Raw genomic sequence first — 13,694 nt, 5'->3', positions numbered from 1 at the left:
TATATATATATACACACATAGTTGAGTATTTGAATCCTGGTGTGGCACTGTGGGTTAATGTGCTGGACTGCAAAATCATTTGAACCACAAGGTCAGAGGTTCAATAGCACCTAACAACAACACAACAACAACAACATGGATCAGAACAGACTAAATGGTACTTAACAGCAACAACATGAATACACACACACACATATATTTCAATTCTCTCTCACCTTCTCACTGCCCCACCCTTACGAAACCAATGAGTGATTCAGAGTCTGTAATGTGTTCCAATTCTGAGTGTTTCCCATGTGATCCATGGAGTATTTTCCCTTTGCTGATGATATAAGCTTCCTGCCACCTGTGACCCAACAGATTTAAGTTGTTTGTTTGCTAATCAACACGAAGTTTAGTCTCCTTAGCCCTGGACTTGACCCTCACCGGCTTCATATGCTAGAGTGTAGTAATTTCCCCTGAGTTCTAGTTACAGCATGCACCTGGTGTTTCCTTTATTACCAAAGGTTTTCCTAGCAACACGACCCCGTGCTACATCCAAAGCTGAGACAGGAGGTACTTTAAGGATCAAAGTCAGGAATTTACGAGATGTAGAATTCAAGAACTCCCTGTCCTTTTCTGCCACACATATTCATGTAGAACGCTTGTGTGTGCTTTCTCTGACAGTTTGAAAGGGCCTTTGAGGTTTAATCAGTAGATAGTGGCAAAAGGATAACATGATGTTCATAGTGGGAATTCTTATCTCAGTGCTCCTGCCGGCAGAACAGCAAAGACTGCCTGCCTTGCAGTTTATCTAACTGTAAGGTATAGGGGTCAGGGTGATCCTTTGGTTATTGTCTAAAAAAATAAAATAAAATACTACTTCCTCTACTCAAAAGTGATCTCTTAGGCAACTTGTAAGAAGTTCAAGGTGAAATCGTGATTTTTCTGGAAATACATTCTTTCCCCCCATGGTTCATGCTACTAATATTAAATACTAATCTTGGTTCTTGTTTTGTTTTTGTATTTCTTTTCACTTTTCTTTTTGTAAGTGATCATTCCTAATGAAGTCAAAGATGGAAAGAAAGTTCTTTTCTACTGATGTACTAGAGGAAAAAAGAAGAATAAAAAAACCCCATGATTTTATGGTAGCTCAGAAACATTAGTTTTTAGAGCAATTAAACTCTGCAGCATATGATCTGGAGTCTGGTGTGGCACTGTAGGATAAAGCACTGGACCATTAGGTTGGTTTGAATCACAAGGTCAGCAGTTCAAACTCACCAGCTGCTCCTCAGAAACCCTGTATAGGGTCTCTATGAGTCAGAACTAACTCCAAGGCACTTAGCAACAATAATAATAGCACATGAGATCTGGGGTCCTGCTCTGGTACTGTAGGCTAAACACTGGGTACTGACAGGTCAGAGGTTCAAATCCACCAGCCACTCCTTAGAAACCCTGTATAGAGAGTTGCTATGAGTTGGAACCAACTTGATGATACTTAACAGCAACAACAACATAAGGTATAGATTCATAAAGATTTTTCAAGTCTCCTGTGAAAACACTTTTTTAATAATTAAATGTATTTTATATATTTATTTTACATATTTTATATAATTATTCTTTGGGGTTTATTGGAAAGGCTAGATATCACCCCAATTCTATGACTTCCGATTTCCTACAACACACTGCAAACTACTTTGAAACTCCTGATGTTGTTGGGTAGGAAGCACTGATATAACCTGGGACTTGGTTGAAAATGAAAATCTGTGCCACCCTGTGCTGATTCAGAATCTGCATTTTAACAGTATCCCTGCATGGCACAGATGCACATAATGATGCAAAGACTTTGGGGATTAGCAAGGAGCTCTGGAATTTTTCAGCACCAAAACAAGTTCTCAGATTCAAGACAAATGAATTTTTACTTTAAACAATTGTTATGAATTGAATTGTGTCTCCTCAAATTTGTTTTCTAAATCCTAACTTCTAGGCCAGAATCCTGGTAGCTATAGGGAAAACACTTGCTAACAGCAAAATTGTCTCCCCAGATCCACCAGCCTGAAAATCTCTGATCCAACCACTAAAACCCTATACAAGGTCACTATAATTAATAAGTAAACACAAGTAATTCAGTGCTTACTTTGCTTATTGGTTAATTCAACACTGAGTACAATGAAAAACATTACTGAACATATATATACATATATATGTTGTTGTTGTGCGCCCTGAGTCAGTTCTGACTTACAGTGACCCTGTATAGGGTATCTGAGGGCAACAAGTGGGTTTGAACTGCTGACCTTCTGGTTAGCAGTCCTGTGCTGATCCTACAGCATCACACCAGGGTTATGTACATATATGTATGAGGTCCTGGTGTGCCACTGCAGGATCAATACTGGAATTTGAACCACAAGATAGGCAGTTCCTCAGAAACCCTATACAGGGCTGTTATGAATCTGAACTGACTCAATGAAACTTACCAACAACATATCATATAAATGTAAAGATGATGAACATTTTAGTTCCAACTCATATCAGACCCAGACTTGTGGATTTGGATACAAGTAAAATCATTAGAAACCTGGGTCACTTAGTGTTGGTTAACAGATTCAGTTTCTATTTGAAGGTGGAGACACGGACAAAGGGGATCATAGTTTTTTAGGGAGTGTTCCTGCCAGATAGATGTTGACCTGAGAGCTCTTTTGTCTACAGATTTTGTTTGTTTGTTTGTTACATTTTTGAGGGATTTCTGCTTAAAGAATGCTGACTAGAGTGATTTATAAAAATCATCTACCTAGAGAGAAAGAGGGAGAGAGAGATGGGAAGTGGTTAGGGAACAGCCTGGCATTCTCTCACTAATAAGGCCCTGGTGGCTCCTATGGTAGTAACTCCACCTGCCATAAAGCAGAAACATGGTTGTTTGGTCCTTCCATACTCAAGGGGATTGAAACTGATATAAAGTCATGCTTACTGCAGGGCTTTTGTCTGAGAACTTAATTTAAAAAGACTCGCCTTGTGTTGCTTATGATACTTGGTACCACCTGAGGGAGACATGTAAGGACAGAAGTTTTCATGCAGAGGTCAAGTGAAGGAGCTCTGGTGATATAAGTGGGCTGCTAACCACAAGATCAGCACTTTGAATCTACTAGCTTCTCAGAAGGAGAAAGATGAGGCTTTCTGCTCCAATAAAGATTTACAGCCTCGGGAACACTATACAGGGTCATTTGGAGTCAGGACCAATTTAATGACACATAGCAACAACAGAGGAGAAAATCACCGATTATAAACAGTGTTGCCTGAGAGTTACCATATCAGACATAGGCTATTATGATAATGTCATCTGTGGGTTAGATATTGGGCTGCTAACTGTCAACAGTTCAAACCCACCAGTTGCTCCATAGAAGAAAGATGAAACTGTCTGTTTCCATAAAGATTTAGTCTCAGAAATCCTGTTTGGTTCGCTGTGAGTCTTTCTATAACCCCTTTTACCACAAATCCATTGCCCTCAAGTTGATTCAGATCCATAGTGACCTTTTAGATATGTTAAATTCTGACATAGAGTTTTTAATTCTATCATTACTTTCTCTTAAAGATGGGAAGACATTCATTGCGATCTATTTGTTGTTGTTGTTGTTGTTGTTAAGTGCCATCATGTCTGTTCCTCATAGCAACCCTGTATAGGGTTTCTGAGGAGCGGCTGGTGAGCTTGAATAGCAATGTTAAATAGGACTCGAATCAAGTAGTTGTAGTTTTCTAGAGCCCTGGACTGACAGCCCTCTGAAGCTAGACATGAAGCTCAACTGCAGAATAAGCACTGAACTTCTAACTGCAAGGTTGACAGTTCAAAACCATGAGTCATTCCTCAGAAACCATATGCAGGCTTTCTATGAGCCCACGGCACTTAACAACAACAATCTTTATGGAGTCCTGGTGTGGCACTGTGGGTTAATGTGCCAGACTGCAAAGCTGTTTGAACTGCAAGGTCGGCAGTTCAAGCTCACCAGCTTCTCCTTAGAAACCCTATACAGTGTCGCTATGGTTTGGAATTGACTCAACAGCACTTAAACAAAACCCAGAAGAAAACTAAGGCATCACACAACAACAACAACAATCTTTATAGAAGTAGACTGTCATGTTCCTCCAGTAGTTGCTTTAAACCACCAACCTTTCGGTTAGCAGCCAAGCACTTTAACCATCGCACCACCAGGGAACTTCCAGAGCATAACTTGTTGTTACGTGCTATGGAGTTAGTTCCAACTCATAGAGACCCTGTGTGCAGTTTGCAAGGAGTGGCTGGTGAGTCTGAGCCACAGACCTGAGGTTCAAACCCATCTTGTATGTCCAGTGTATTAACCCACAGTGCCATACCAGGATTCTAAAGCATAACAGCCAATCCTAAATGCATTTAAGACAATATTTCCAAAATCACTATTACACTTAACTGCAGTTCGGAAACCCACAGGAGTTTTGGATGAGTGGAAACCTCACCTATCACTGCAGACATTAGAATGAAGGAGGAAAGAACTTAAACTCTCAGTGGCATGTCAATCCCATGAGGAAACGTCATCATAACTCAGGTCAATGTGCTACTTTTCTTCTTGTAAAACCACCAGCCAAGTTTAGTTATGTAATTTTCTGCAGATGAGCAAAGGGTAGAGAGAAATCAACAAATTTATGTCCTCCTACAAAAAGAGATTTTAATGCTGTGGAAAAATCTCTCTCCTACCTACACACGCAAACATCCGGTGCAATCCAAATGCACATGCTCATACATCTTAAGACTCATTTTTTAAGGCAACCACTTTTTTGGTTTAGTAACCCTATATAAATTACCCCAGGTCTTAGACAGACAAAGAGTAAATGGCATGAATCCCTGAAATGTTTGCAGGAGTTGGTTGAGTAAATAAAGGAGAAGTCACGCAATATGATTGCTGTGATCCAGAAATACTATTATGTGTAATTACTTTTCTTGTCTTAGGGCACCTGTGATGTTCTCCAGCCTTCCCCAGAAAGGTGGGTTGTTGTTGTTAAGTGCCTTCAAGTCTTCAAGTAGATTCTGACTCATAGTGACCCGGTATAGCCTTTCTGAGGAGCACCTGGTGAGTTTGAAGCACACACCTTAAAGTTCAAACCACCCTTGCAGTCCTGTGCTTATCCCACAGAGCCATACCAGGGTGAGAGATAATGGTAAATGAGGCTTTGACATGTTCTTGTCATTTGACCATCTTTCTAAACATCAAAAGCTTACAGAATAAGGAATGTAGGAATAGAAATTTAAAAAAATCAATGTGTACAATAAATGATCCCATTCCAAGAAATGTGAGCCAACAGAATGTGGAACCTACCAAACAATATTATTTATACTACATGCAAATACAGTTTTGCTGAAGATAATTCAAAAACAATTGTAGCAATACATTGACAGGAAGCTGCCAGAAATTCAAGCCAGAATCAGAAGAGGACTTGGAATGATGGCTATCATTGCTGACATCAGATGGACCTTGGCTGAAAGTAGAGAAAACCATAAAGGATGTATACTTGTGTTTTATTTTCTGTGTAAAGGCATCCAATTGTGTGGATTATACAAACTATGGGTAACATTTCAAAGAATAAAAATTCCAGAACATCTCATTGTATTTATGAGAAACCTGTACATAAACCAAGAGATAGTCATATGAAGAGAACAAGGGGATATTGCATGGTTTTAAATCAGGAAAGCTATGGGTCAGGGTTGTTATAATTTCATCATACTTATTCAGTCTGTATGATGAGCACATAATCTGAGAACCTTGACTATATGAAGAAGAAAAGAATGTGATACCAGGATTGGAGGACTCGTTAGGAACCTGCAATATGCAGACAACGCAACCTTGCTTGCTGAAAGCTAAGAGAATTTGAAGTAATTGCTGATGAAGATCAAAGACTACAGCCTTCAGTCTGGATTACAACTCAATGTAAAGCAAACAACAACTGGACCAATAAAAAAATTATAATGAATACAGAAAAAAAAAAGTACAAAGATTTCATTTTATTCAGATTCACAATCAGTGCTCATGAAAACAGTAGTCAGGAAATCAAACAACATACTGCATTGGACAAATCTACTGAAAAAGACCTCTTTTAAGTGTTCAAGAATAAAGATGTCACATTGAGGACTGACTGTGTATCTGACCCAAGCCATGGTATTTTCAATAGTTTCATACACATGTGAAAGCTGGATAATGAATAAGAAAGAACTTAGAAGAACTGATGCATTTGAACTGTGGTGCTGGCAAAGAATATTGAAAGTACCATGAACTCCAGAAGAACAAACAAAATCTGTATTGGAAGGAGTACAGCCAAAATGTTCCTTGAGACTGAGCATAGCGAGACTTCATTTTAGACATGTTATCAGGAGCAACCAGTCCCTGGGAAAGGACATCATGCTTGGGAAAGTAAAGGGTCCGTGAAAAAGAGGAAGAGCTCCAACAAGTTGGATTAACACAGTGACTGGAACCATGGGTTCCAATGTAACAAAATTTGTGAGGCCAGATTAGGACTGGACAGGGTTTCATTCTGTTGTGCGCCTTGGATCACAGTGAGTTGGAGCCAACTAGGTGGTACCAAACGGAAACAACCAGCAGCATGATGATAGATATGAAAAGAAACAATTGCTACTTAAATATGAACCCAAATGGCATGGAAAAATCCAGACTGTCTTCTTTTCTCACTTCAGAACCATGATATGCACATGATATATTTATTATCGTTTCCTGTTACAATCTAAATTGCGTCCCTCCAAAATGTGTGTTATCTATCCTAACCCCTCCACATGTGGATATAATCCCATTTGGGAGTGGGGTTTCTACATTGTGTTGAGAGGCCATATCAGTGAAGAGTATGATTGAAGTCAATCATTTTGGAGAAAGAGAAAGAACAGACTTGGCATAGAGAAGCATGCAGAGACAGAGATACAGAGATGCAACACTATCTGAAGACCACCAGGGAACCAAGGAGCAAGGAATTTCTCTACAGCAGAAATGGGGAATGTCCAGTCCATGGGCCGTATAAGGACTGTGAAATCATTTAGTTGGGCCTTGCCAAGGCAACTACAGATCCAGCCATCACATTATTGTGTTATTGTTAAGTGCCTTCGAGTCAATTCCGACCCATAGTGACCCTGTATAGGGTTTCCAAGGAGCAGCTGGTGAGCTTGAACCACCAACCTTGCAGTTCAAACAACTTTGCAGTCCGTTGCGTTAGCCCACAGCGCCACACATTATAGCAGGCTAATTTATAAGTTGGTCATTTTGATGGCCCGTAAATGATGTTATACATATCCAAATGGCCCTTGGCAGAAAAAAAGGTTCCCCATCCCTGCCCTAGAGCCAATAGGAAGAGAAAGCCTTCCCCTAGAACTGATACGGGAGTTTGGACTCCTAATCTCTTAAACTGTAAGAAAATAAATTTCTGTTTGTTAAAGCCATTCACCTGTGGTATTGCTGCTAAGTAGCACTGATGGTGGTGGTGGTGATGTGCCGTTCTGACTCATAGAGACCCTGCATAGAGTTTCTGAGGCTATAAGTCTTTACAGGAGCAGAAAGCCTCATCTTTCTCCTGTGGAATGGCTGGTAGTTTTGACTTGTAACCACTATGCTACCTAAGCTCCTTATAGACGCACTAGATGGCTATTTATGAAATGTTTCCAATGTTGAATGTTGGCAATGAAGACTACGTCAAGACTGCTACTACTATTACCATTACTTCTACTCCTATGAGTTGTGGCAGGAAACAATAAACAGGACATTACCTGTTGGAGAGGTTAAAACAATAAATGGAAAACAGTGTTTATGCAGTCCAGAAAACTCAAGGAAGCAAGGGACCTACATGGCTTCTAAGTTAAACACATCTCTTCCCTCAGAGAATTTCGTCAACAGTAGACAGGTGTGAATTATTTACAATAGCGCTCAGGGTGCTTGGTTGCAAGATGATGTTAGCAACATCTTTAACAAAGGATTAATCTAAAATATATGACATTATTCTAAAATATATAACGGGAAGATAGAAAATCTTATTGAAAAACAGGGAAAAGAAATACTCAGTTTATAAAAGGGGTACCTGAATGACTGAGGAGTATATAAAGAGATAGCCAATCTCATTTATAAAGGTATAAATAAAATAAATAATAAAATGACAGTTCATGGGTATGTAATAGGTAAAAAAAATATTATGTCAAACTATAAAACTGGTCTTCAAAAAGTTCACGAAAAATGGAGATTATGCAAAAACTATGCATGGATCTCAAATTTCATTTTTCCACCAGAATAAACTTGTCCTAATTTATTATAACATGTCTGAACAACATCTAGTTTGATGCGCTAACAAGGATAAGATATCAGTTTGAAACAAACCCAATCAGAACAACATAAATTCTGATAAAACTGAAGAAAGAACAAGCATCAACTTTATGGAAAACCCTGGGTTGAAAAACGTTGAAATCACTGATGCTTTATGAGAAGTTTTTGGGGAAATGCCCCTAAAGAAATCAGCAGTTCACACACTGTTAAGTTGCTTTAACAAAGGACAAGGTGAGGTTGGAAATGCAGCACACAGCAGTAGATTATCCACATCAATTCATCTTGTCATGTCCTAATTGAAGAGGACTATAGGATTAACACGGGACAGCAAGGTTAGTGGTTCAAACTCACCAGCCGCTCCTTGGGAACCCTATACAGAGTTGCCTTTAGTAAGAACCAATTCCATGGCACTTAACAATAACAACAACAATTAATGGCATCTCAATTGGTCCAATTTATGTCATTCTGAATGAAAAATTAAAGTTGAACAAACTTTCTGTTCAATGGGTCTCAAAATTGTGCCCAGATCAGCTGCAGACAAGAGAAGAGCTTTTAACAGAAGTTTTAAACAAGTGGGAGCAAGATCCTGCAGCATCTCATAAAATAATTGTAACAGGATATAAAACATGGCTTTAAGAGGACAAGTATAAAGACCAAGCACAATCAGAGCAATGGCTACCAAGAGGTGGAAATGGTCCAGTTAAAGCAAAAGTGACCAGGTCTAGACCTGAGGTCAGGACAACAATTTTAGGGGATGATCAGTGTATTTTGCTTGTCGACTCTCTGGAGGGCCAAAGAACAATAACATCAACACATTGTAAAAGTGTTTTGAGAAAGTCAGGCAAAGTTTAACAAAAAAATACCCAGGAAAGTGTCACCATAGAGGCCTTCTCCACCATGGCAACACTCCTGTTCATTCCTCTCATCACTTTTGCAGAAGTTTTGATAGGATATCGTTAGGCATTCACCTTACAGTCCTGATTTGACTTCTTCTGACTTCTTTTTGTTTCTGCATCTTAAAAACCATGAAGCAAATACATTTTGCTGAAGATCATTGAAAACATGGCTGCAACAGACAGGAACTGCCAGAAATTCAAGTCAGATTCAGAAAAGGACATGAAACTACGGGTACCCTTGCTGACATAGGATGGATCTTACAAGGGGACAGAATGATTTAAATCAGGAAAGATGTGCACCAGGGTTGTAGTCATTCACCATACTTATTCCATCTGTATGCTGAGCAAATAATCAGAGACGCGAATTATGTGAAGAAGAACATGATATCAGGATGGAAGGAAGACTTATTAGCAACCTTTGATATACAGATGATACAACTTTGCTTGCTGGAAGAAAAGATTATTTAAAAAACTTATTGATGAAAATCAAAGACTACAACTCTCAGTATGGATTGTACCTCTCTGTAAAGAAAACAAAAATCCTCACAAGTTAACCTATAAATAACATCATGATAAATGGAGAAAATATTGAGGTGGTTAAAAACTTCATTTTGCTTGGATCCCTAATCAACACTCATGGAAGCAGCAGTCAAAAAATCAACTGACATATTATATCAGGTAAATCTGTTGCATAAGACCTATTTGAAAGCAAAAGTTAAAAAGCAAAAATATCACTTTGAGGACTAAGCTCTGCCTGACCCAAGCCATAGGCTTCTATGCATGTGAAAGTTGTACAATGAATAAAGAAGACTGTAGCAGAATCAATGCATTTGAATTATGGTGCTGGCAAAGAATGCTGAAAGTTCTGTGGACTTCCAGAGGAACAAACAAATCTGTCTTGGAAGAAGTGCAGTCAGAATGCTCCTTAGAAGCAAGAATGGTGAGAGTTTGTCTCTGGTACTTTGATTATATTATCAGGAGAGACCAGTGCCTTAAGGACATCAATCTTGAAAAAGTGTAGGGTCAGTGAAAAAAAGGAAGATCCCACAACAAGATGGATTGACACAGTGGCAGCAGCAATGGACTTAACTGTAACAATTGCTAGGGTAACACAGGAACGGGAAGTGTTTTGCTTTGTTGTGCACAGCGTTACTATGAGTCAGAACCAACTCCACAGCACCTAACAACAATCTTAAAAAATCTTTAAAGGATACGCATTTTTCTTTAGTAATATAAAAAGACTGCATTGACATTAAATTCCTAGGGCCTTCAGTTCTTTGTTGTTGATGTTAAATGTTGAGTCAGTTCTGACCCATAACGACTCTGTATTGGGTTTCCAAGGAGCAGGTGGTGAGCTTGAACCACCGAACTTGCAATTCAAATGACTTTACAGTCTGACGCATTAACCCACAGCGCCACACCAGGACTACTTTTAGGGATGCACAAATGGCTAATATTATTACTTACAAAATTGTTGTGATCTTGATGGATCTTAGGTTGAGAAATAGAATTTATACTTTTAATTTTTATCTTTGAATTCCATTTTTCAATGAATTTTTGGAAGCTCCTTTCCATTACTAAGTGTTGACTTGTTGTTGTTATTTAGTGCCATTGAGTTGGTTATGACTCATAGGGTTTCTGAGGAACTGCTGGTGAGTTTGAACCACCAATCTTGTGGTTCAAATGAACCTTGAGGTCGAGTGCTTATCCTATGGTGCCACACCAGGTCTCCTAAATGTCGATAAGCATGTGGAAAAGCCAGTATCCTCCATCTATGTTACTTTCTTGAAGATGCGTGCAGCCTTTTATGGAGCAGTTGAATAGTAAAACTGTATTAAAAATACCATGTGAGCTTTCTGGTTTGGCAGCGGCAGAGCAGAGTCAGGTAGGACAGGCTCCGTAGGGGAAAGGCTGAAAACCCAGAGACGCTCCTCACCTGGAATAGCACCAGAATTTTGGATCTAGCATAAGGTTCAGGGTGTCAGTTTCCCACAACTGCCAGTGGAAAAATCACACTATAAAGGAAAATACTACAACTTAGGAATTGGTCAAGACATGGGACTCCCTCTGAGGCCATCCCGCCCAGGCGGAGGTCAGAGGGCAGGGTTACAGCCAGACCAGCACAGGGAACCAGCGCTAAAAGTGATGCAGTGACATTTGCAAAAGGAGGTGTGGGGGGATTCTACACATTTTGTTCCTCCTCTTCCCTGTAATGCCTTCTTTGCCCAACCTGGATGCCCTCAGGTGGGTGGGTACACACCTCCCAAAAAAGTCCAGCATTGAGACCACAACTTTCCCATGGCACAGAGAGAAAGAGCCCCATTGTTCCAAGGGCAAATTCCTTGACTGCTGCTTTTGACTTCTGCCTGTGAGTCCCAGCCCTAAAGTTGACTTGTGCAGGACCCTTTACCCTGCCTATCCAGTAAGAAAAAAAGGAGGTTTGGCCTGACAGACAAACCAGATGAACAATCTGTAAAACCCCAACATAAAAAGAGCAACTATTTCAAGAATTATGCTGTGCACACGCAGATACCTAACTGACCTTCAGAGATAAAGATAGTAAACAATCTTTTTCCCATTAACTTCTCAATATCTGTCTGTGCACCTCTACAGTGGTGACTAGAGGAGGGGGCCTGAGGAAGTGAACACCCCCACCCACTACTGGAGGCTCCTATGGTGTACATACACTGCCTGTGTATCAAGGCGACTGGCCAGTTGGCCACAGTTTTATTTTTGTTTCAAAGTGGTGGTTTTTGTCTCTGCTTTTACATTACTTCTGCTTTTGGGGCTTTTGATCACACATTTTTCCTGGAGGTGGGAGCTTTTTTTCTTTAGAGAAAGAAGAGACAGACAGCAATCATGGCCATATAGCCAAGCTACAACCATACCCCATAATATTCCACCATTGAGACAAAAGCCAATAACAGCTGCTAAGCATTACATGTGAAAAGGGAAGCCTATCTCCTGATCACATCCACCAGAAGACACCCAGCAAACTTAATAACTCATCAACAAACATCCATTTAAACATTTTTAAAAACCCACAAAACTACTGGAAATGAAAAACAAAACACAACAAAAGATCTCAAAATACGTCCACAAACAGAAAAGAGTAACTGAGACAAATGAGTTGGAGACAGACAAAGGCTCCCCAGAAGAGGAAGAGCAGGTTTTGGATTTGCCTGAGAAGGAATTCAGAAGAATGATATGGAAACAAATTCAAATGCTCTGAAAAGGGGTGGAGGAAAACAAGGAAGAAGTCAGGAAAATACTACAAGAGCAATCAAGCAAGATCGATACAGCATTGGAAACAATTAAAAACCTGCAAAAAGAGGTCCAGATGATCAATAATAAAATATCAGAAATGGACAATACACTGAAAGGGGAAAGGAGCAGAATTGAAGAGATGAAAGTCAGAACCAGCGAGATGGAAGACAAACCTCTCAATACTGCTAAGATAGAAGAGCAAGCAGAAAAAAAAGGATTAAAAAATATATTATGTGATTCAACAATTCTTCACCGAATTTTTCTGCAGAGGAAATATTTTCAGCAAGAAAACCTGTACAAATGTGTTTGTAGACGTATTACAGATGATAGCAAAGAGTTGAAGTCAACTGCAGGTCTTAGTTATCTGTTGTTGTTAAATGTCATCAAATCAGTTCTGACTCATAGCAATCCTATAAAAGGAGAGGTTAGTAGGTTTGAACCTCGAACCTTGTGGTTAGTAGTCTAATACTTATCCTTCAGCACTATACCAGGAGTCCTTCTTAGTTGCCTAGTGCTGACATAAATCACAAGTGGGTAGCTTAAAAGAACAGAAATTTATTTTCTCATAGCTCAAAAATAAACCAAATCCATTGCTTTCAAGCTGATTCTGACTCATAGCGATCCCACAGGATGAAGTAGAAGTGATTCATAGTGTCACATTTTCCCCTGGTTCCTCTCGCTCTCAGGGTGTCTAAAGAATTAGTCCCACTGAGTCGACAGTTCTCAGTCACACACAAATAATAAACATTCACTTAGAATCTCTTTATTGCAAAGCAAAAGTTCACTTTACAGGGAGAAGTGGGTCTGTCTCCGAGAGTGGAGTAGACCTGGGAGCTGTATGGAGCATAGATTAGATTAGATCAAAGCAAAAATGCACTTCCAAGAGAGAAGTGGGTCTGTCTCCACGAGAGGAAAATAATTTTTGGGATTGGGGTGCACTGGCTTATAGAGGTATGGGGTCTCTTCCTCAAAGGGTGAGCTAACACATATTAATTAGGAGGAGTGGTACATTGAATATTGATGGCTTTTTAGCAAAGGGGTGCAGGCTTCATGGAAATGGGGCACCTCCTGCAGTTGTTAGCTTTAGGTGCTATCTTCATGGGTGTCTGCCTGAGACCAGCTACTTCTATCAGGGTTTCAGGTTCTGACACCCGTACTTCTGTCTCCAGGTGATTCTTAGTGTTATCCTTCCTGTTGGACTAGAGATGTCCTCCCCAATTTCAGG

The 13,694-nt window shown here is 39.7% G+C and overlaps 1 pseudogene; it reads left to right on the top strand.

The window, feature by feature from the left end:
- The first annotated feature begins 473 nt into the window (after positions 1–473).
- Positions 474–13,694, top strand: part of LOC102825204 — a 30,213-nt pseudogene continuing 16,992 nt past the window's right edge.

The sequence above is a fragment of the Chrysochloris asiatica genome, unplaced genomic scaffold (assembly GCF_000296735.1).
Source record: "Chrysochloris asiatica unplaced genomic scaffold, ChrAsi1.0 scaffold00040, whole genome shotgun sequence".
Taxonomy (NCBI): Eukaryota; Metazoa; Chordata; class Mammalia; order Afrosoricida; family Chrysochloridae; genus Chrysochloris; species Chrysochloris asiatica.
This window is presented reverse-complemented; position numbering and strand designations above follow the sequence as displayed.